General features: G+C 40.5%; 1 pseudogene; it reads left to right on the top strand.

The window, feature by feature from the left end:
• The window catches only part of LOC147616370 (uncharacterized), a 301,034-nt pseudogene that overhangs the window by 252,775 nt on the left and 24,058 nt on the right, over positions 1–24,201 (top strand).

The raw sequence follows: 24,201 nt of genomic DNA, 5'->3' as shown, positions 1-24,201 counted from the left end.
CTCTTCATCTTATGTGGGCATTTACTCATTTTTGGGTATTTTCTTTTATTCTTTGGATTTATCTTGTCCCAACACTTGGATTAATCTTATTGGTCTATAGGAACCTTAATTGGGCCATAATCAAAAAAATTTCAAAAATCTTGACCCTTAGGCTAAGGTCTTCTAAATCAATTTTTATTAATTCCAACTGCACCTTGGAAAATCTATTTTGATTTTCTATTTTAGGGAAATATTTTTTTGATATCTGTAGAATTTATTTATCCAAAAATATCCTAATATTGATTTACCACTCTCTAGAAATTTTTATCTCACCAGGTAAAACAAGAAAAAATAATATTTTCTTGTATTCAGAAACAGAGAATGATTACAAGGGATTGAAGTAGAGGCTTAATCAATATTCAGCCTGAGGAGGAATCTTACATACTCTCCCACTTGAAAAATGCGAGATGTCCTCATCTCGCAAAGTGGGGGTAATCCTTCGCCAACTCTTCTTTCTCGTCTCGCAGGTGGCATCTTCTAGAGGGAAGAACTTCCACTTTACGAAGAATTCTTTGAGGACTCTGCTCTTGAGAATCTTCTCCTGAACGTCAAGGATTTCCTCAGGTTGGAGTACCATCTAGCCTTAAGTCGGAGAGATCAATTGTTCATCATCCAGCACGTGACTCGGGCTAGGTACATATTTTTTAAGCAAATTGACATGGAATACATCATGTACCTTGAGATGGGGAGGCAGAAGAAGTTTGTAGGCTAGATTGCCCACTTTCTTTATGACAGCATACGGCCCACAGTATCTAAAAGAGAGCTTCTTGTACTTCCCTAAGGATAAGGAACTTCTTTTTGGTCGTACTCGAATGAAGACCATATCTGATTCTTCGAACTCTCTCTCAATTCTCTTTTTATCTGCATACTACTTTTGCCTGTCTTGGGCTGCCTTTATATCTTTACGGATTGATTGCGTCTGCTAGTCCATGTCGTCAAGCATTTATCTGGACATTTTGACTCTGATCAATGGGTCAGACCAAGTCAACGGTGTAAGACAATCTAGACTCATCCCAATGCTCCGATGATAAGAAGCATTGTAAGCGAATTTGACCAAATGCAGATGACTTGACCACTTCTTGGGTTCCCTCCCGCAGCATGACCGAAGGATATCTTCTATTACCTGATTCACCCTTTTCGTCTAGCCATCAGTTTTGGGGTGATAGGCTGTGCTGAGATCCAAGAAAGTTCCTACTCCTTCAAAGAAAATAGTCCAGAATTTCGATGTGAATTTGGGATCTCGGTCACTTATCCTCCTGGTGGGGTAAACCATGCAATCTGAATATCCTCCTGGTGGGGTAAACCATGCAATCTGAATATCTCCTTAAGGAAAACTCTGGCAACATCCTTAAGGAAAACTCTGGCAACATCCACTGCAGAGTATGTTTCTTTCACTTGAATTAGATGGGCAACTTTGGTTAGCCTGTCAACTACCACAAAAATGGAGTTGTAACCTGATTGCACTGAAGGTAATCCAGTGTGACAAAGTCCATACTGATGCATTCCCACTTCATCTGTGGAATGTCTAGAGGCTGCAGTTTCTGTGGCATCTTGACTCTCTCTGCCTTGACTCTTTGGCACATCAAGCATTTCCGCACATGATCAAGTACATCCTTTTTTAGTCCTGGCCACCAGAAGAAGCTTTTCTTCACAGACATATAGGTTTTTATATAAACCTTGGATGGCTATCATGGGCTTCTCTTAGAATTCTTAACTTGACTCATTTTTTTTTCTTTCCCCGACCGATAACTTATCTCAAAATCAAATTCCTGTAGGGTTTACATCCATCTCCTTTGACGCATGTTGAGATCCCTTTGGGTGAAGATCCACTTCAAACTTTGATGATCTGTCATCAAGGTGAACCTTTGTCCCAAAAGATAATGTCTCACAACTTCAAAGCATACACTACTGAGAGTAACTCCAAGTCATGGATGGCATAATTCCTCTCATGTGTTCTGAGTTTTCTGGATTCATAGGCCACTGCATGACCTTCCTGCATTAGAGCACCGCCTAAGGCAAATCCACTGGCATCAGTAAAACTATCTCAAAGGGTTTGGTAAAATCTGGCAATTTAAGAACAGGGTTGGTTACTAAGGCTATCTTTAGCTTGTCAAAGGCACTCTGACACATTGCAGTCCACTGAAAAAGTGTACTTTTCTTGAGAAGGTTAGTCAAAGGGGATGCTATCTGAGCATACCTAGGTATAAAGATCCTATACCATCCGGTTAACCCTAGGAATCCTCTGACTTCTTTTACTGACTTGGGTTCTGGCCATTCAACTACTACCTGGATCTTTGTGGGGTCAGGAGAAATCCCATCCTTTGACACTATGAATCCCAATTATTCAACCTGGTTCAACAGAGAACGAACACTTGCTCTTCTTTGCAAAGAGTTGGTGTTTCCTTAGGATTTCCAGGACTTTGCGCACATGATCTTATTGATCTGCAGCATTCCTTGAGTATACTAAGATATCGTCGAAGAAGACAAGAACAAAATCATCCAAGTATTCTCTGAGAATATCGTGCATAAGACGATTGAATGTCGTCGGGGCATATCGTCGAAGAAGACAAGAACAAAATCATCCAAGTATTCTCTGAGAATATCGTGCATAAGACGATTGAATGTCGTCGGGGCATTAGTCAATCCAAACAGCATGACTGTGAACTCATAATGCCCATAGCGAGTATTGAGTGCTGTCTTTGTGGGATGTCTTGCTCCTTGATTCTGATCTGGTAGTAACCGGATTTGAGATCTATCTTTGTGAAGATTTGGGTCCCACTTAACCGATCCAGAAGTTCATCAATCCTAGGAATAGTATACTTATTCTTAATTGTTAATTTATTCAATCCTCTGTAGTCAATATAGAGTCTTAACGTTCCATCTTTCTTCTTTTGAAAGAGAACGGGCGCACCCCAAGGTGAGACACTAGGTTTGACGTATCTCTGCTCTAATAGTTATCTTAACTGTTCCTTAAGTTCTATGGCTTCAGGTACTGGCATTTTGTATGCACGATGGGCTACTGGCTGAGCTCCAGGGGTTAATTCAATCTCATGATCTACTTCACAAGAGGAAGGCATCTCAGTCAGCTCTTCAGGAAACACATCTGCATACTCACTTAAGCACTCTGGTTCTTTAGCCTTGCATTTTATGTCTACTGGATTCATTTTAACGACATACACAGTTTGCTTCTTTCTGAGCCCTTTTAATAATTTGGAAGCCTTGACTAAATGTAGCACTGGGGATCCGAAAATTCCAATTCCTTGAACTTTACTCCCATGAAGGTCAAGGAAAGAGATGGTTCCTTTGTGACAATGAATGTCAGCCTGATTCTTTTGGAGCCAATCCATTCCAAGGATTCCATCATATATTCCCATTGGTAGGACTCTGAACTGGCACTCTGTTATGTTCCCATCTAGACTAAACTAAATAAGGTCAGTCTCAAGGTGAGTGAAAAGAATCTTCCCACTAGCTAATTCCACTTGCATAGGTTTCCCTGATTTTTGATTTAGGACTAATTTACGCAGACATCCTGGGGAAATAAAAGAATGAGTACTGCCTGAATCAATCAAAAGCTTGAATTTCTTCCCTTGGTACTCTGCTGGAGTCTGGAGGATTGAGAATCGACAGTTACTCCCCTAATGCTCAATTGCTGCATAATAGATCTGTCCTTTCTCTTCCTCCACTTCCTCAGCTATGGTGACTGCTCTGGCTACTGCAGTCTGAGGTGGAACTCTCTCTCTTTGGTTATTCCAATTCTGGGAGGAAGTTCGGAAACTGCTTTGCATGGAGGCTGCGGAGCTGGCACTCTTCTTGGGTTATCCTGATTCTGGCGCGGGGAACCTTGGTGGACAAAAATGAAGGAGTCGGTCTCTGAACTCTAGGACCTTGGCTTCCTTGGCTTCCTTGGCTGGCCCACCGAAGGAGATGGGCAATCCTTGAGCTGATGCCCAAATCACTGACATCCGAAGCATTAGTTCTCGCTTCGAAGTTCTTCCCTTTGCATTTTGGAGAGAGCTGGAGTTCCTGAGAATGTACTTCAAGGGAAAGGTCTTCCTTCATTTCTGAAGCTTCCCATCTCCACATTCTGGTTAGGACCTTGGTGTCTCTTTGGAGGCGGAAAGTTGGAAGAACTTCCCGGTGTCTGAAATCTTTTAAAGGAGGAGGGAGCTGGCTTTGGTAGGACTTCTACGATGAAGGCTTTAGCAAAGTCCTTCGCCATTCTGACAGCTTCAGCCATAGAAAATGGCTTGGCATTTTTGACCAGTGTGTCCAAGGGTTCGTTCATTCCCCGAATGAATCTGGCCATAAGTTGCTCTTCATCTAGAGGTGGTGAATATTTGAGTAGAAGAGCAAAGGCCTGATGATATTCTTTGATGGTTTTTCTCCCCTGCTTCAGCTTAAGAATTCGTTCATTTTGGTTTCCAAAAATCCCGGGGCACAAAATCTCTTCCTTAAATAGGTTTTAAGGTCGTTCCAAGACTCAGTATGTCTATGACAAATGGTCTTATTGGAGATCTATGACATATGTTCAATAACAAATTTTTCTTTATCAGTTCATCCATAAACAATCACTTATACAGCAGGGAATTTTTCTCCAGAAAACATTTCTTTATTTATATAAAAGTTTCAATATGTACATAGAGAGCAGCTCGGTTCTAGAAATCAAAATCTCCTCGAGAGATGCATAAGACGGCAGTACTGGGCCATAGGAAGCGACTAAGGAGTCTGTATATTTGGCATGAGAGTCTAAAATTCCAAGGCGTTGAATGATATAGAATGACACCATGTACCATTTTCAACTTTATTAGAATCATGGCCAATGAGAGGTTTTGCCTCAGCGTTGCACGTCAGTCACAAGAGGCGTGGACATACTGCCCTGCAAACCACTTATGCTGTCGTCTCTCCGCTGGGTCACGAAAATATAAATCCTCAAAATGGCGTGCAAGTCTGACTTGGCTTGTTCAAGTTGCAGTGGAAGAGATGAGATGCTCAAAGGCGAACACAGTCATGTCTTGCGATTGGGTGAGGTCGCGAATACCAGATAAGTATGGAACTTCCATCTATAAAGACAATTTCTTTGATTAAAAGTTCTTTATTAAAGAAGCTTACAGAATGAAAATAGATTATGAAAAATATCTTTTCTGAGTTTTTATCAATTTCTGATAAGAATTCGTTTATCCTTATTAGCTTTCAACAAAGCTCTGATACCAGCAGCTGTGAGGTCCCCCGCCCGCTTTGGGGCTCCTACCGGCGGTGGAAGCGACGTCGACCTCCTGCGCGGGGCGGGGTCCACACACTCGTGGCCTCGCCCGTGGATGTTTGAGACGAGAGGCTAGCCTGGGCGGCGGCCCGGACGAGAGGCTAGCCTTGAAGACTCCCCTCGCCCGGAAGGCACGAGTGATTCCACCAATTGGGAAAAATCTTCTAACACGAAAATTACTCTAACGAGTCAATTCTTAACTAGATAAACTAATCTGACCAAACCTGAAGTCACATGGTCAGGGTGGTTGCAAGATCAGGGTGCCCAGTTTTGTCCACTCAGGCACCCTGTAAACAATAAAAAAACAGGCATTTGTTTACGTTTAGTGGCTAATCTCTCCCTGTAAATGAAGGAATTTCATTTCAAGTTCTTTTGTTGGAACATCATATTCAAAGTTGGAAATATAGTTGCATAATTTGATTAAGCATTAGATAGTCAAAAGTCCTCATTTTCTTAGGTACAAAGTCAATGTATACACCCTGTCCCAAATTTAAATTGATTCCATAAAATGCTAATATCTTTTAGATATAAACTCATATGAGATTCCCACTTTGTACCTTAGATCTTCACATAATATGGAGCTTAACTTGATTTTTTGAGAAAATTTTAAGATATTTGTCTATTTTCTTTAAATATTTCAAGGTCTTTAAAGTGTTATAATATACGCCACTTTTTGTACCCACAATAGCTACCACTTAAAATCCTCAATCTTGTAGGTCAAAAGAGTGGGTAGATACTGAGACATTAGTAGAATGTGGTGGTTAGTAAAAATTGCAAATCCAATGGTTGGATTTTTAATGATCTCTTTTTCAAAATTCTTCCAGACTATCAGAAGGCCTGTAAATATTAATAATCTAATTAGTAAAATTACATTTTTTAAGTGAATCATCTAAAACCTATAGGGACTAGTGTACTTGTAATGGTGCATCTATGGAAAAATAAATTGGATCACTCTAAGTATGGAAAGATTATTTGTTTATCATTTCATCATATTTTTGATTAATTTTGATTAATTAGACTAATTTATATTAATTTAAGTTATATTGGGTTAATTTAAGGGCAAGCGTATTTTCTATTATTTGCTTGATCTCATTTTAAGTACATTGCCTCCCAAAATTTGCTCTCCAAGCATTGTCCCAGTGCAGCAGAAACTGGATAAAACTGGACACCCTGATCTTGCAACAACCCGTCAGATCAAGAAGAGGCTTGCACTTGGTCCATGGAATCACCGCTTTTTTCCTCATTTATGAGGCACAACCGAAGATCCCCTCCCATAGAACAAGGTCTTCTCAAGATTTAAAACTAAATAACGTACCTAATCGTATCTAGTTGTTTCTCAAGAATCCTCCGATCTAGCCTAACCCCATCCGGCCCATGGGTTAGCCAACCACCCGACCACTGAATTGGTGGGATTCATTTATAAAGATTTGGTTGGGTTTTTGCCCGGGTACTGAGGAAAAGAGTTTCCAGGCCCCCTAGCCAGCGATTCATGCAAAAATCAAGGTAGGCATACCACGTACACACCCAATATGAAATTGCCATTTATAACAGATTCGACTGGCTTTGAAAACAATCCTTCAATAGAAATCATAATATTTTTGATCATCATTTTCCAAAATTTCGAGTCCATTATATTACAAAAATGTATCCTTTGAACTCTCCGTTGTTGAAGACCAGCTGGCCAACCAACGAGGTCTAGTATCAAAATTTGGTTCTCAAAAATCTTTCCTTTTTGTCCATCCGAAATCTTCCTCAACGTACGCATGGGTGTCATAGCAACTGCGAGCCTGTGCATTGCCTGGTCAAAACCCTCTAGGATCCTCCTTAGGTGTCCTAGCACTTCACTCAAGGACCGCTTCGTTGATCCTCGCCCATTGTATCGGAAGCGCACTATTTTAACCGTACCGAGGTTGGTCAAGACCTTGACAGGGTTTGCTGCGAGCAACGTCCCTTGACGACTCCCCACCAGCTATTCCAACGAGCCTCCTCTTAGAAAAACATAAGCCAAATGCTTCCTCCAGCATTCTGGTGTAAAACAGTCCTTTGAATGAAAAAACAGAGGTTCCAATGCAAGTAAAATTCCAGTTTGAGATCGGTTCCGACAACCCTTTTTTCATAATTCCCAGTTTCATAATGAGGATCCTTGATCTCTCATGAGGGTAATCTACCCATCATTTTGTCCATTTGTCCAACTAGATTCTTGGTGAGTTTGGTCAAGGAAAAACTAGATTAGTTTCTGTAGTCTATTCTTTGGATTTAGTAACTGGAATTGGTCACGAACTTTTTGTCTGATTCAGATCGAGAGAAGGATAATTAGGTTTACTGTCCGTCCCTCACGTAGTCTAACCAAATTCATTCGGTTTAGTTCTACAAGGATTACTTTCAACTAAACATCTAGATTTTGCGTAAATATCAATTTAGTGATTTTACCAATTAAAATATCCAAAGATATTCCTTTTGCCACATAATTTCTCAGCCTTAATTCATTAGGTAGAATTATGGTGGAAATTCATCTTTGGACACTAAAATTTAATTCAAATCCATCTTTTCTTAAATATCATAAAAAATCTTCTTTTAACTAAAATATCAATACCTATTTTTTTGAATAAACTTGAAATCCTTCTTTTTCTCATTTCAATGAGTGCAATCCAATTATCATGGGCATTCCTCTTTTACCATAAATTAAATCTACTTAAAATTCTTCTTAAAAATTACATAAAAATATCCATTAATTCCATTAAGCTAAAAATTCCACTTTTCTCATTTAAACATTTGAATTCCAATATGGTGGGAATTCTTCTTTCATCATTTAATCTTATCTATACAAAAAGATAAATTTAACTAAATTTTCTCTTAAAATTTAAATAAAAATCTTCATTAATTCCTTTACACTAGGAATTACACTTCCTCATTTAAATATTTGGATTCCAATATAGTGGGAATTCCTCTTTCATCATTAAAATTTATCTATGCAAAGAGATAAATTTAAATAATTTTTCTCTTAAAAATTTAAATAAAAATCTTCATTAATTCCTTTACACTAGGAATTACACTTTTCTCATTTAAATATTTGGATTCCAATATAGTGGGAATTCCTCTTTCATCATTTAAAATTTATCTATGCAAAAAGATAAATTTAACTAAAATTCTTCTTTAATTTTTAAATAAAGTATGCTTTATTTAATTTTTAAATAAAGTATGCATTATTTTAGCATCACAATTTTTCTCTTACTTCATTGGAGTACATGGATTTCCATTTTCATGGGGATTACTCCTTTAACATTAAAAAATGGATTACAAAAAATTACTCTTTTTTGTAATTAACTATTTATGCATAAACGTAAAAATTAATTTTCCATGATTATAATGAGAATCATTCAATTAGTCTAGGATGATTAATCGTAGGAAGTCCTCTTTTCATATTATGAATGAAAATGATTTATGTGCTAATTTTACAGAAATTTTGCCATATCTGCGCTGCTATTACTGGTAATTCTCAATAAATTTGAAAGAATAAAGTTTGGTATTATTCATGTGATTAGAATAACCACTAATTGGATCATTATCCAATTATGGATTGATTCTTAATTTTATCATAAATTTAATAGCATAAAAGTATTATTCATGTGATTAGAATAACCACTAATTGGATCATTATCCAATTATGGATTGATTCTTAATTTTATCATAAATTTAATAGCATAAAAGTATTAAAAAGACATTATTTTGGCCTCTAATTAGACAAGCATAGAAATTACTTTTAGATCAGAGAAATGCTTCATGAGAAGCTTCATTCGAATTGAGAATAGGTCATAGGAATGACCATTCTTTAGGGGGGAGAGAGAAATGCTTAAGAACCATTATAAATTAAGCATAAATGAAAATTTATGTATTTCTTCATTACAATATATTAAAGAACTTCAATAGTATTCAAAATCCATTCAAATTAATGCTTCTCAAGCTTGAGAGGGGTTGAGAAGAGAAACATTTGGAGATTTAGGAAAAAGAAGACAATAATCCATGCTGCTTTACCTCCTAAACTACTTGATTCTTTGATCACAGTAGAGGCCCCCAACCAATCAATTGGTTTGGTATGTGTTGGAGTCTCCAAGGAAGATTGAAGAGAGAGAGAAGCTCCAATCTCTTCAATTTGTAGAGGGTTTTTAGAGGATAATAGAGGATAATAGAAAATAAGCTTAACTTAGAGTAATATCGGCATCGTTTAGTTCATAGATGAGAATACAAAGGAATGAGGGTCTATTTATAGGTGAGGGAGGCCACTAACTAAGTCCAACTGAGTTCTAGAATTTTCTAGCTTCAGTTTGGCTGATTTTGGACAAGTTTTGGACCAAATTGGCTCCCTTTTTTATTTGGTCTGATTTAGGAGAGAGGAGAGATAAAACTATCCTATTATTTTTTAGTTTAAAACTCATCCACATATGTGAAATAGGTGCCTCCTTGAAGGGCCCCCTTTTCCTTACCCATGTGACAAAAATGAATGATTACTCCAAAATATCTTATTTTTTTTATTAATACTTCATAATTTTTAACTAATAAACCTAGTACTTAGTCAACTCTTCATCTTATGTGGGCATTTACTCATTTTTGGATATTTTCTTTTATTCTTTGGATTTATCTTGTCCCAACACTTGGATTAATCTTATTGGTCCATAGGAACCTTACTTGGACCATAATCAAAAAAGTTTTCAAAAATCTTGACCCTTAGGCTAAGGTCTTCTAAATCAATTTTTATTAATTCCAACTGCACCTTGGAAAATCTATTTTGATTTTCTATTTGAGGGAAACATTTTTTTGATATCTGTAGAATTTATTTATCCAAAAATATCCCAATATTAATTTACCACTCTCTAGAAATTTTTATCTCACTAGGAAAAACAAGAAAAAATAATATTTTCCTGTATTCAGAAACGTAGAATGATTACAAGGGATTGAAGTAGAGGCTTAATCAATATTCAGCCTGAGGAGGAATCTTACAATTATCCTCTAAAAATCCTCTACAAATTGGAGAGATTGGAGTTTCTCTCTCTCTTCATTCTTCCTTGGAGTCTTCATCAACGTACCAAACCAATTGTTTGATTGGTTGGGGGCCTCTACTTTGATTAAAGAATCATGCAATGTAGGAGGTAAAGTGTGGTTTATGGTCTTTTTTTAAAAAAATCTCCAAATGTTCTCTCTTCTCAACCCCTCTCAAGCTTGAGAAGCATTCAATTGAATGGCTTTCTAATACAATTGAAGTTATTTAATGATAGGAATACATATGAATTGGATATGGATTAAGTAATGTGGACGATGTGGAACAATGTGAAAGACGAGAGTTCATTATAGAAACTGTATTTATGACCTATTTTTAAATGACTGTTTTATGTCAATAATGCTGGGGAAGCATTTTGACCGTCTTGAGAATGAGGTCGTGTGGAGACCTAACTGATAAAGTTGCAATAGCTGATAGAGAGTCAACGGAGGACGTCTCGCGTAGCAAGCTCGGCCGAGGTCTTGACCAACCTCGGTTCGATTTAAATGGTGAGCTTCCAGTACGGTGGATGAGGGACCAAGGAAGCGGTCTATGAGTGAAGCGCTAGGTGACCTGCAAAGGATCCTAAAGGGTGCTGACCATACGGTGCTCAGGCTCTGGGTCGCCAAAGATACCCACACGTGCGTCGCAGAAGATATTGGAACAAGGAGTAAGAGTTGTTTTCTGAAACCGGGCATGGATCTAGTTGATGGACCTTGCTAGTCCTCAACAGATGAGTCCATGGCTCTTTTATATGGATCTGTTGGTTGATCTTGCTGATCTTCAATGGAGATTCCATCTTGATTTTTATAAGTGAATATATTGTCAGGTACTATGAGCTAGGAACTATCGAAAAGGCCCCTGAGGGACAGGTGGTGAGCATTCTGGTTGCCAATGATGCCATAGGTACACCGATGAAGGAATGATTGGAAATTAGGATTCAACCAAATATTTTGGAGGACTATGATCAGTGACACTAAGGTTTCATTAAATGATTGTTGCATTGATGTTTCTATAGTGTTAAGTAATTGGACTCTGTTGCATGGTTAATTTACTTCTATGATGGGTATACCTGGTTTGCAAAAGGGGAATGTTTGCACCCACTTTTGCTCCAGCCAACATACCATTATTCGAGGCTTTGTACATTTCTGTCATGCTTCTTGGAGCTGTTATGTCATCCATGGGGTATTGTCTTGGAGTTAGGGTGTGGCACAGCACTTGCTCTAATAAAGGCATGCTTTCGTTCAGGGAGATCATGTGTTTCAGATGATGCCATCATCTCTAGCCACATAGATCCATACTTGCGCAGCTACACGAGTGAAGGTTCTTCTTTCAGGATGCTAGCGGATGAGCACTTGGAGGATGAGGTCAATGCTCATGCAAGGGTGAACCCCTATGATGACTAGTGAGCTTTCACAGTCCCTATCTAACTTCTTTTGCTACGTTTGGTGTGGTGCTTTTCTACTAGACTGACATTCCTTGTTCCTCTTGTGTCTTTATCTCTATCATATAGAGTGTTCCTTGTTCATTGTATGTGGCAATGGGTGACTATTATTATCTTGGGTATTTGACTTCTCCTTTGCATATGTAGTTTGGACACCGGCACTTAATTTCATGTTTGAATTCACCATGTCCTTTTTATCATTCTCTATTTGGTTGATGAGTTGAAATGTGGCTATCAAATATATCCTTAACATTTAGGGGTTCAATGCAGGCTTTGTATTTTTGACACATGTGTGCTATTGTTGTCATTGTAGCACATTCCCTTCTTATGTGGATGTTATGCTAAACCACACCTCCAAGAGGGAACTCTACACATTCACCTAATGGATGAGCAATGAAACACAACCGTCGTGGGGTACTTACCAATGCTTTGAGCTTGTGTCTCTTGAAGCCTCCAAGCTTGCATGTATGCTTCAAACTCCAACCTCCACCTCCACACTGTCACCGTGGAGTTGCTCCCACCATCACATAGGCCAATCACACACTCTCTCTCACTCTCTCATACAAGCATAAACACACAAGCATGAGAGAGGCACAATGCTAGAATGCTCTCACTCCTCACTCTCTCACAAGTACAAAGGAAGAGCTCTCAATAGCACAAAGGGGATTGTGTCCTTTCATGAGAAAATATCTTATATACAATTGGCCCTTATTCATACTTGGGCGCCCAAAACGTGCTAACTAGGCCTTGGGTGGCCAATGTCTCATAATGTACAACCTTTATAGTGTATTTACATAACACTTATTAATTTCCTCAATTGAGGATCATGGTGTTAATCCAAATGGGATTAACATTCCCCCTTTCCTGAAGTAGGTTCTGTCCTCAGAACCTGTTTACCAAGGTCTAAAGGCCTGGTCACCGAATTCATGGCGATAGAAACTGCAGCGAGACTGAAGTTTCCTGAGTGTGCACACCAGAATGCCGAATGGGACTTCCAGAACCTGGTGTCGATCATGTCTTCAAATGTTATGTGCATATAACCTGGAAGACATCTTAGACAATGGTAATATAGCATTATACCTCGGTCTGATGGCCCTTGGTTCATGTCAAACTATAGATGCTGAGCCTCCTAGCCATCATAAGGTTCTCTAGGTTGGTCTATCAGAACCACTAATAACTTCACGAACCTGACACTAGCTACAATTGTAGGATCTGGCATTTTTCGCCAAGTTCTGATCCAATTGAGTAGTTGTCTTTGTGCTTGAATACTGGCAAATGTTGCTGGGTTAAATATTGGAAAATTGTAGCAGATATGAGAATCCCTCTCTTTTGCTGCTTGAAACTCCATCGGTGTCCACCTCCCTTGATAGGCATGTAGAGTGGATCCACTCGTAATGTTGGCAGCGCACTCATGTAAATGCTACTGTATTCAATGTGACTGTTAAAAATTCCCTTCTCCTCCATGAAGGTTGCACTCTAAAATCCTGCAATTGTGGTGCCTCTTTATTTGTGTGGATGGTAATGTATCCACCTCTTGTGTGCACTGGATGTTTCCTCCTCCATCTTCTGTAAGAATAACTGATCATAAAAGTAACTAGTCAAAGTTCCAACAAGTTTGAGAGATGGAGCTTTGTGTGTTTTGCTACATTGGCCCATAATGTTCCCTCTCCAGCCAATGGTAGTAATTCCTATAATTCTGGACGAGTGGCCCGGAGAGGGTACGGCACATGATGTTGCCGTGTGGGGTGACTGCAGAATATGCCTCTAGGAGAATCTTGCTTGTAGGATCGAACGGGGTACAATGCATCAGGGCATTGAACGTAAGCTCTGGCTTTAATAGTGGTTTGCCTTATTGTATGAACTCTTCATATTCTGCAGCTGTCATGGAATCCAAAACATTATTGTCAGTGTAAGGTCAAATGGAGGCATATTACGTACCTCTCTTGAGGTTGCCTTGGTGGAGATGGAACAAGTGCCATTATCTCCTCGGGGGCGAGAGTGTTAGTGGGAAATTCTAAATCTGTTGGTGGGGAGAAGGAAGAGTAGATGCATCTAGCTTGTGAAGAAGTAGTAGGAGGCATGCTTGGATAGGGATCAAGAAGCCTACTTGGCGATATTAGTATACATAGGGTAGGTGTTTTTAAAAAAAGAAGATGGACCCTGATCCTCACCGTGACACGAACTAGGGGGTGGCGTGGTTTATGAGCTTGGAAAAAGGTTTGAATTTCAAGGGTTTCTTTGTTATCCACATCTAGGTAATTTATGTGAGTTGCATCAAAATTATTGGTTACATTGGTAAACATAGCTTCTAAATGCTTATGGATATTAGTATATAGCTTAAGGATGCCCACTGGGGTGATGTAAGGTAGACCCACAAAGATTTAAATGTTGGTGGGTATTATATACTTCTAACCACCCGTGATTGATTACCCATTGACAAGTATTAGCCACAACCTCGTAGTTGGCTGGTGTTGCTGGTACGTCATCTGGAACAAATAGGTCGAGTTTGTCGACCCTGTTGTCCAAAATTTTTGAATTTTGTGAGACACGACACCAACGGAGGTTGAGGACTATTGGATGCAAAGGATAAAAAGAAGATATCTTGTGGGTTAGTTAATATCAGATCCCCCCTCAAAATGCCCATAATGATGGTTGGGTCACGCGGCATCACGCTTGGTATTTTGTTTAATAAGGGTTAATTCTCATAAACCTATATCTTCAGCAGCTAAGTTTATGTCATATTGAAGTAAGGAGAGTGTTAGTGTAGACAAAAACAAGGTAAGAGTTTGAGAAGGGGCCCGAGGAGTTACTTTGCGCTCTCCTGGTACTCCTGCATTTCCTTGGCATGCCTAGTTGTTAGGCTCTTTGTGTGAGCTATCTCCTTTTGTATCTGCTCCTTTGCTTGCTCCAGCCTTGCATCAAAGTCAGTATTCTCATTTATTTTTTGTGCAATGGTTTGACTCAAAACCAAGTTATTTCTCTCCAATGAGTTGTATCTTGTTTCTTGTTGTTCTGTAGCCTATAAACTCTTTATGATTACTTATTTATGAGTTTCCTTTGCTGCCACCAAGGTATCTTTCACACTTTGTATTTGGGCATTGGCCTCTTCTAGCTGATTCCATAGGCTAGCGTTCTTATCGTGCAGCATGTGTGTTGTCAAAAAATGGCAACGCCATAACTTCTGTTCCTATTCCCAATTGGTACTAGTGGCCACACTTATTTTTGTAAGGGGATCATTGAGGAGTGTGTCGAGGCCTTCCAAGGTATCTTGGAGGAATTGTTGAGAATCCATATCCTTGAAAGAACTAATATGCGGTAGTGGCTCATCTTCATCCAATCTTCTTTGTTTGCTTGCATGGACATCTTTGGGGAGTGTGGTCTCTTACTAGATTCTGCTGGCTTCTCTAATTCTTGTTGTGCAATTGATGCCTCCTCGTGTGCTGGTCCTTCTGAGGTATGATCTTTCAGTGTTGGTTCTCCAGCTTCCTTTGTGTGTATCTCCGCTAGTTGTTGTGAATCCTTTAGCGAGGAGAGGTCTTTGAATATTAGTTGTGCAGGGCTTGTTTTATTAGAGGGGAGAGATGTTGGTGTTGTTCCTGCATGGTAGGGCTTTATAGTTTTTCTTTGAGAGCCTCTTGGTATGTCTTGATCTCTGATGCCACAACCGCTTCCAATTGTTGAGATTCTGTGGTGACATCCACTAGTAGCCCTCTCATCCTTTTGTCAGTCTTCTTCTTTTGATCTTTCTTGATTGACTTTATGAGCTGTTCTGCCTCCATTAACACTTCTTGTCCTTCATCCACCCTTCTAGTAGTAGCTTCGGTAGGTTGACTAGGGATTAGGGCTAGCGACAGGTTTTCCTCTGGTTTATCTTTTACTGGCCGCCGCTGTGCCACATGGTTAAGTATTTGTGTTAACAGGTATGGGTTGCTGACCTCTTGGACTGATGTGCCTTGAGATCATTTTCCATTTCTTTGTGTATAAAAAAGGCCCAATTGTCCTCTTTTTCTTCATGTGCTTTGGCAATCCTGTTAAGGCTGACCCTGTTATACCTGTCAACTTGTTTGATTTGCATCATCAAAGACATTGCCCTGAAAGCTTTCTCCGTGGCTTCATCCTTGATGTTCTTGTACTCTGCCCCATTGGAGTTATAAGAATATCTCTTTAGCATCTCCTTGATGGGTATTGTATCTATTGTGTGTCTGTGGGCCTTGACTGCCGCCGACGAGGAGCTGTAAGGCATCTCTGATAAGGTCTTCTATTATGAGCAGCTCTTCCATGGTACCATTTGCCTTTGTAATTTTTCCTCTCTTTTTTTTCTTGTCATATGTATGGAGATATTTTGTGCAGAGGCGTGTGTCGATCCCTCTAGGTAACACTAGCCATTCTACTAAGGCTGACTTTTTCTAGCTTATCCTTTGCTTCCGCATCTTCCAATAGAAGGAGGCATTCCTTATTGTGGCACTGCAGAGCGATTTTCCCATGTGGTGTAATGACCTATCTATTGTGGCACTGCAAAGCGATTTTCCCATGTGGTGTAATGACCTATCTTCTGATGAGAGTTCCCTGGAGAAGGAGTGGGTGTAAGGGCCCAAGAAGTTGCTCCTCAGCTTGCCGGCACTCTCTGGGACCCTGTGGCACTGCTGGCTTGTGTTGGAGGTGGTTGCTCCTGGGACTAAGATTCTGACATAGACATCTGTACAACCATATATTGTGAGTCAAATGACTGGTGGAAGCCACCATTTTTTTTTCTTGTGTTAATTAGTGTTAGTATGTTAGTGAATGGTTCGTGAGAGCCTTCCCATATAGCAAAATGTGTGAATTTGAAGGCGTGAAAGGTTTCCGTGAAGTTGCAGACTCAGGGACGTGAAGTTCTCCCATGAAGTTCTGGGATGTGAAGTTCTGGGTGTCATGAGGTTCTCCCGTGAAGTTCTCCCGTGAAGTTTTGGGCCATGAAGTTCTCCTGTGAAGGTCTCCTTCTGGGTCGTGAAGTTCTCCCATGAAGGTCTCCCGTGAAGTTCGGGGACGTGAAGTTCTCGGACGTGAAGTTCTCCTATGAAGGTAGTCTTGGGTCATGAGGTTCTCCCATGAAGGTCTCCTATGAAGGTCTCCTATGAAGTCTTGGGTCATGAGGTTCTCCCATGAAGGTCTCCCGTGAAGTTCTCGGACATGAAGGTCTCCTATGAAGTTCTCCCGTGAAGTTCTCGGACATGAAGGTCTCCTATGAAGTTCTCCCGTGAAGTTTGGGGACGTCTTTTCAGATCCACTATTGACAGCAGTCATGAGGCTTCTGCAAGTTCTTGACCTTCTGTCACTTTGTAGGTGGTGTCAATGGTTGACTTTTGAACTGGGTTCTCTCATGAGAATGTTCATCATTCATTGGTTCCTTCCTCTCAGGTTGACCCTTTGGGTGAACCTTGGGTACCCATTTGTATGTACTCTTGTATGTTGGGCTTTGTGTAGGCAATGTGAACATGGTGGGTGTAGATTCTGGTTTCTGAAGTACCGCTTCTGCAGCAATTTGTTTGCCCTGATTTGCCGAGGTCCATAATGGTATGGACATTACTTTTGTACCGATGGGGTTAGCGATGTTGTTCTGTCTTCCCATTGGACATTGCACTTGTTGGCACAGATCCAAGATCGTCCTAAGATCATTTCCTCTTCCATTGTACCTGCATGCATTACAAACACCTTTCTAACCAAGGGATTATTACTGATGAAAATGTTAACATTTAAACACCCAATGGCCTTTTTGGTTGTTAAGTGCACACTACAAACTTTTGCATCCGTGTATTCCAGGTTTGGTTTGCCTAAGGCTATCCAAGTATCATATGAGATTAGGTTGTGACTCGATCCCGTATCTATCAATGTAACACTTGTTGCAATGCCCTTATTTGTTGAGTCCCAACATAAGTCTTGCTGGTTCAATGTTTAGATCCTCTTCATCCACCAGGGTTATGGACGCCATATTGACATGAATCAGGTCCTTCTGTATTTTAGCTTTTGCTTGCCTAGCTTTAGCCTCGTCTTGTGCTTGTTGGATCTTTTCTTTTGCTAATTGCTTCTATTTTTTTGAGAGGTGTTCTTGGAAGAGAATCTTCTGGGTTAATGGTCCAAAGTATTTTTTTAGTTTACTCCCATTGACATAGCCCTCCATTTGGATGCCGTCAATTGTCTCTATTAGGACACAGACCCTTGAGGTGTAATTTTTGATATACGTGGAATGGTCCCAGACCACGGTATTTTAGTTTCTTTTTCTTGGTGCTTCCCACACCATACATGAGGACAAGGTCCCATGTTTTTCACTCTTTTTGCTTGAGGTTTCTATCAAACCAATGTTTTCTATGCAACTTTTCAACCATGAGTCTGTGTGATGCTATCAACTGGGTTTCATCCAATTTTTCCAAGTCAATTAGCCTTTCAGCAGCTAATGCATTTTTGGTTAGACGTTCTTGTATAGCAATTCTTAAGCAAATGCATGTCACTCCAATGACTCTATAAGCAAGTGAAGAAGAGTGTCCTGTTTGTCTATTTGAGTGAGGGTGGCAAGATAGGAAATCCATTTCATGAAAAGCGTCCTTGATTATTAGAGTATATATAAGAAAGCCCTTTAATTGTTGGATTGAGCCATAAGCTATGCTTGATTGAAGTAGAAGCGACCAGGTATCAATTGTAATCGGTTGAGGTCATAGGTGCATGATGAGCAAGTGCAGATGAGTGAAGGTGCCAAGGGAGCAAAATAAGCTTTGATACTGCCTGATTAAGTATAAGAAGACAGCCCTTTAATCCATAGTTAAGGTAATTGGAGATTAATTGAGGAAGAGCTTATATTGTTGGGGTGGAGGTGGCAAGTTGGAGAAAGCTGGGGACTATATATTCCATGGCCATAATTGCTTCAACACCATAAGCTAGACGAAAAGGAGTATATCCTATTGCCACCTTATAGGATGTGCGGTAGGCCCAAAAAGCTATTGTAAGCTCATGCTTCCAATCTGTTTGACTTGCTTCCACAGTTTTTGTCAGGATGGTACACAAAATCTTATTGGTACTTTCTGCCTGACCATTTGCTTGAGGGTAGTATGGTGACGATTTACGATGGATTACCAAGAATCCTGAAAGCAATTGATTAATCACCTCATTAATGAAATGTGAGCCGCGATCACTCACCAATTCCAATGGGCATCCAAATCGTGATATGATTTGCTCATATACAAATTTTGCAGTTGTTTGTGCATCCACTTTCCTTGAAGTTCTGGCCTCCGCCCACTTTGTGAAATAATCAGTGGAGGCTATGATTATGTAGCGAGCTTGTGTGGGATGAACTGTTGGACTTATACGCCCCACAAAATCTATTCCCCATTTCTCAAATGTTTGCCTAACAATGATGGGGGTTAGTGGCATCTTGTATCTTTTTTGTGGGATCATGAAACGTTGGCATTCCTCGCATCTTTTGACAAACTCATTGGCATCCCCAAATAACGTAGGGCACCAAAGTCCATCTTGGAGCACCTTCTGGGCTGTAATTTCTTCGGCAAAATGCCCGCCTACTATCCCGGAATGAGACTCTTCCAATATGGTCACATGAATTCATCCTCCCTTACACATTGTCTGAGCTCATCCACAAAAAATATGAATATGTTAGCCAAGAGATAATGTTGATATTTCTTGACCGCGTAGACCATGGACAATCCTTCTCTTTTAGTAGTGGTGTAGTTCACCTCTGCATCATTCAATTGACTGACTAGAAAAGCAAACTGGATAGTCCAACTTGAATTCACCAGGTTGGGCTAGTACGCAACCAATTGTAAAATTTGACGCATCGATGTGTACGTGGAATATAAGATCCCAATTGGGGGGTCGCAAAATGGGTGCGCTTGCCAAGGCTTACTTCAAACGACCATAAGCCTCTTGAAACTCCTTGGTCCACTCAAAGACAATGATCAATTTACACAAGGGTCTGGCTATCTCTGCATAAAATATGATGAAGCATTCGATAATAACCCACATGACCCATAAACCTTTGCACACCTTTGTAGTTGGTGGGCGGTGGTAGTTCCAAGATCAACTTGACCTTGCTATCATCAGTGGATATGCCATTTTTTGAGACTATGTGTCCTAGTATCACACCATGCTTGACCCAAAACTCGCACTTCAAAGGGTCTAGTGATATCTGTTATAATCGGCAACGTTCAAACACCTTCCTCAAACAGTTCAAATGATCTTCCCATCAAGAATGTGCACATAGATCATCAATAAACACTTCCAACCACTTTTGCAAGTAGTCCTTAAATGCTGTGCACATCAATCTTTGAAAGGTTACCGGGGCATTTGTGTAAGACCGAATGACATAACCTTGTAAGCGAATGTTCCCCACATGGTATTGAAGGCAGTATTATGTTGATCTTCTGGTGCTATATGGACACCTAATTGTACCCTGAAAACCCATCCAAGAAGCTGCACGCTTCCCTTCCAGCCACTCTTTCCAGGACATGTTTGGTATACAGTAATGGGTAATGGTCCCTTCGAGTGGCTACATTCACTTTCTTAAGATCAACACATACTCTCAATTTTCCATTCTTTTTAGGCACTATCACAATGGGTGATAACCAATCCGCCGTATGTTCGATCTCATAGATAAAGTCACCAGCAATGAGCTTATCAATTTCTTCCTTTACAATTGCTGCATACCTTAGATTTATTTGGTATGGTTTCTCTCTGGTAGGCCATGATCCTTTCATAATTGGAATCGTATGTTGTACCACCTCGGGTGGTACCCCTTTCATTTCCTTATAGTTCTAGGCAAAAAAATCCTTGTATTCCTTGAGAAGAGCAATAAGCTCTACTTCTTCTGCTTTCTACAGAGGTCAAATCTTTGGCAATATATACGGGGCTTGCTTCTTCCCCTGATTTCGCAATATCAACCTCCTTGATTTCTGCCAGGCCATCGTATGATGTCGACAGCCCTTCCTCTTTTACCCTAGTGGGTGTTAACCGGACCACTCTTCGATCATCAATTGTATAGTTCTTGAAATGGTTAGGCAGCACTGAGAGTACATCCGTTTTCTCCTCATTGTTTTATTTTTTCCATGATGTTCTTGGCCTCACATTCTGCCTCTGCCAAGGCTTTGTTGCATTTTTTGCATCCCATTTTTGTAAGTTTGGGTGTTTCGGTTTCCTTAAGGGTGATTTTCTCTAGATTTCTCCCTTCTTCTAATGATATTTTACTCAACTCTTTGCCCCAATCTTTAGAGAATTCATCATGTACCCTTGTAGCCTCAAGATAACTCAACCATTGGGCATCCGTTGGTTTGCTTCGCAATAATGTGTTTCGTCGCGCTAGGTACCGTTTTGGTTTCCGCCATCACCTGATGTGCTAACTACTCGTTCGAATTCGTGCCACGGTACCTTCTGTACTTGATGTCTTCTCCATTGACTCCCATCCATGGTTAACCAATCAACCATGTAGATAAAAGTCATAGGGATGTTTCCAGATTCCAAATATTGGGTTCCCTTAGGCTGCATCACATCAATTGTGGCCAACACATGCATCCAATTCTCACAGAAATCCAGGGGAGGTAGTGATGCATACATCTCCATATCCTCCTCATCCTTGGTTTCCCCCTATGTGGGGCTGGCATATCTATAGGGATGTGGTTTGCTCCGTTGTGTGTGACCGAGTCGTTAACAATTTCCCTTCCATGGGGTGTGCCTTCCATGCTCTTAGATCAATCTTTAATGTTTGTGAGTCCCTGCATACATATACATGATCCAAAGCCCAATCATGCACCAATTTGGATTCCCTCATGAAAGGTTGTCCCAATATTATGTCATATGTATCAAGATGGCATAAGAAGTCCATGACTACAAATGTATGACGATATTGAAATGTAAAGTGTCTGAACTTCACATTTTCTAAGAGCCCAATGGGTCTCGAAGATGTTCCATCAGCCATCTTAACGATTAGATCTGCTCTTTTTAGATTCGATTTCCCCCAATTTTCCCATCAGTGTTTGGTAATGATGCTGACACGTGCTCCACCATCCAGGATGGCTAACGCCTGGTATCCATTATGATGAATCGAAATGGTAGCGTTCGTGTCATCACTCTCACAGTAGCATCCCAGTTGGTTAACTGGTATCTTAACCACTCGTGTTTCCTTTGTATACCTCAAGGGTCTTTCTACCAAGGGTGACAGAGCCTCATCCATATTCTCCGCTGGCCTTAGACCTCCTTCGACCCATTCTTTTACATCTGTCCATAGGGTGGGTGAATTGCATAACAATTGACCCAAGGGCATCTGGACAGGCATGGATAACATAGCTGCTAGGCTTCCTATATCCGTGGGTTCCTTAGATATAGAGTGTTCTTCCCATTGAGGTGTCTCGTATTGTTCCACAGGGAAAGAATGAATGGAACCCCCCAACTCATTTTCCTCGAACATTCTAGTCAATGTATTGGGAGTCTGCTTCAGTTTCTTCCAGAATCATGGTGGGTAGGTTCAAGGCCCTATTGCGGGTTGGTACATCTAGTGGATAGATGGTATCCTCCCTTACTCGGCTGGCCCTAGGCTTAGTTTCATAAATTTGTTGGTACTTTTCAACTAGGGCCTTGGCATCTTCTAACTTCCTTATTTCTTCATCAACATTAGGGTATTCACCCCCCTTTGGGGTTGCTAGTTGTTCTCCTTGTTTTCCCTGGTCTAAACCTTCCAGATTGATCCCTTGACCCCCCTCTTCCTTTGATTGTGTGAATCTGGTATTAATTGTATCTTCTTTCCATCTTGGATTGTAACCCGTGTGTCCCCCTTTCCTAATCTCTTCACTCTTCTCTTGTGTGACAAGATTTGGAAATAGTAGCATCCGCCCGGTTCCTCCCTTTGTCACCCAACTGAGCTTGAGCTCGTGTTAGGACATTGAGCGGCGTGATCTTCCTAGAGTGTACACTAATGGTACGAATGGTGGCTTGATTAGCAGTAGAAGCTGAACCACTTGCTTTGTAGGGACAATCTTTGATCAGATGATCAATTCCACACTTAGTGCAAGTGAGCACTGGCATGTAATTGGGTGTGATCACCACTTGTTGTGGCTGGTGTGTATGAGTCATATTCTTATTTAGGCATTTGGCTACTTGATGTGGCCCACCACACAGCCGTAGCATTGTAAAGGTCCTCTTCTCAGATTTGAGTTGATTTCCTTGCCCTTCCACTATACCGTGGTTTGAAACACGGGTATTGGATTGTTATTATGTAGGACATAATACTCTGGCGTGACAACACCCATATCCTCATAGTATTCCCCACTAAATTCTAGTTCACGTGCCAATTCAATATCTTCTGATGGCTCTTCAATCACTACTTGATTGATCTTAGCCTATGGTGGTTGTGGGGCGGTAGAATTGGTGGTGGAAAGGGCGAAGCGTCTTGTACCCGGAACATCCCCCTAGGTAAGTAAGAAGGGTTGGGTTGTACAGCAGTGGCAGTGGTTTGCACAGGTGGTGCCGGCAAAGCCAGTGGGGCTCTATTTGTTTACAGTTATGCTATATTTTGAAACCTTGGAAATCTATTTTTTTACAGTTATGCTATATTTTGAAACCTTGGAAATCTACACGATGATGTGTCATGATTGCCTAATTTTACACAATGTGCACAATACAGTAATGGTCTTGACCTTAACTACAGACATTCAATGGTGGTATGGTTCTGCACATAGAGCACTACACTAGTTCCCTACGGACATTTAGTGGTGGTATGGTTTAGTCTGCACATAGAGCACTAGACCAGTTCCCTGTGGGGGTAAAGGTGACTATGCCCATGGCCCGACATCTCTCTTCCTTCCCTTACCTTTAATTTCTCCAATATCACATTGCTGAGCTCACCCACAGTCATGTGTCCGACTTGTTTACTTCGAGTTCCAATTTCTTGACTCAAGACGCGAAGTCGTGGTTGTTGCCGATGTTCTAACATCCTCAAGTTGTGGAAATTCTAACATGTTATCTTCATATTCCATTGCCAATTTGCAGCATGCATCAAGGGTAGCTGGCCGGGCTAGTACCAAGTAATCATGCATTTTATGGTCTCTAACCCCTCTCCTGAAACAAGGCAACAATTGATCGTCTGTCAATCTTTCCTGAATTTTGCATCTTGAATTCAAGTGTTTCAAGTGAGAAACATAGTCTCTCATAGACTCATCTTCCTTCTGTTTGATGTTATGTAGTTGGGCCACAGGGCTCCACCTGTCACCACTACGTGCAAATTTGGGCACATAAATATTTTTTAACTTGGTGAAGTTAACCTTGTCCTCAGGCTTAAGGGTTCTGAACCACTGATGAGATTTTCCTTCTAAGGTCAGTGAAAAAGCATCTATCATGGTCACATCACACCGCAGGTTTCACATGTAGATTCAAAAATCTCTACATGCTGGATAGGAT

This window comes from Cibotium barometz, chromosome 38 (genome assembly GCF_041138505.1).
Source record: "Cibotium barometz isolate CiBa-2024 chromosome 38, ASM4113850v1, whole genome shotgun sequence".
Classification (NCBI taxonomy): Eukaryota; Viridiplantae; Streptophyta; class Polypodiopsida; order Cyatheales; family Cibotiaceae; genus Cibotium; species Cibotium barometz.
This window is presented reverse-complemented; position numbering and strand designations above follow the sequence as displayed.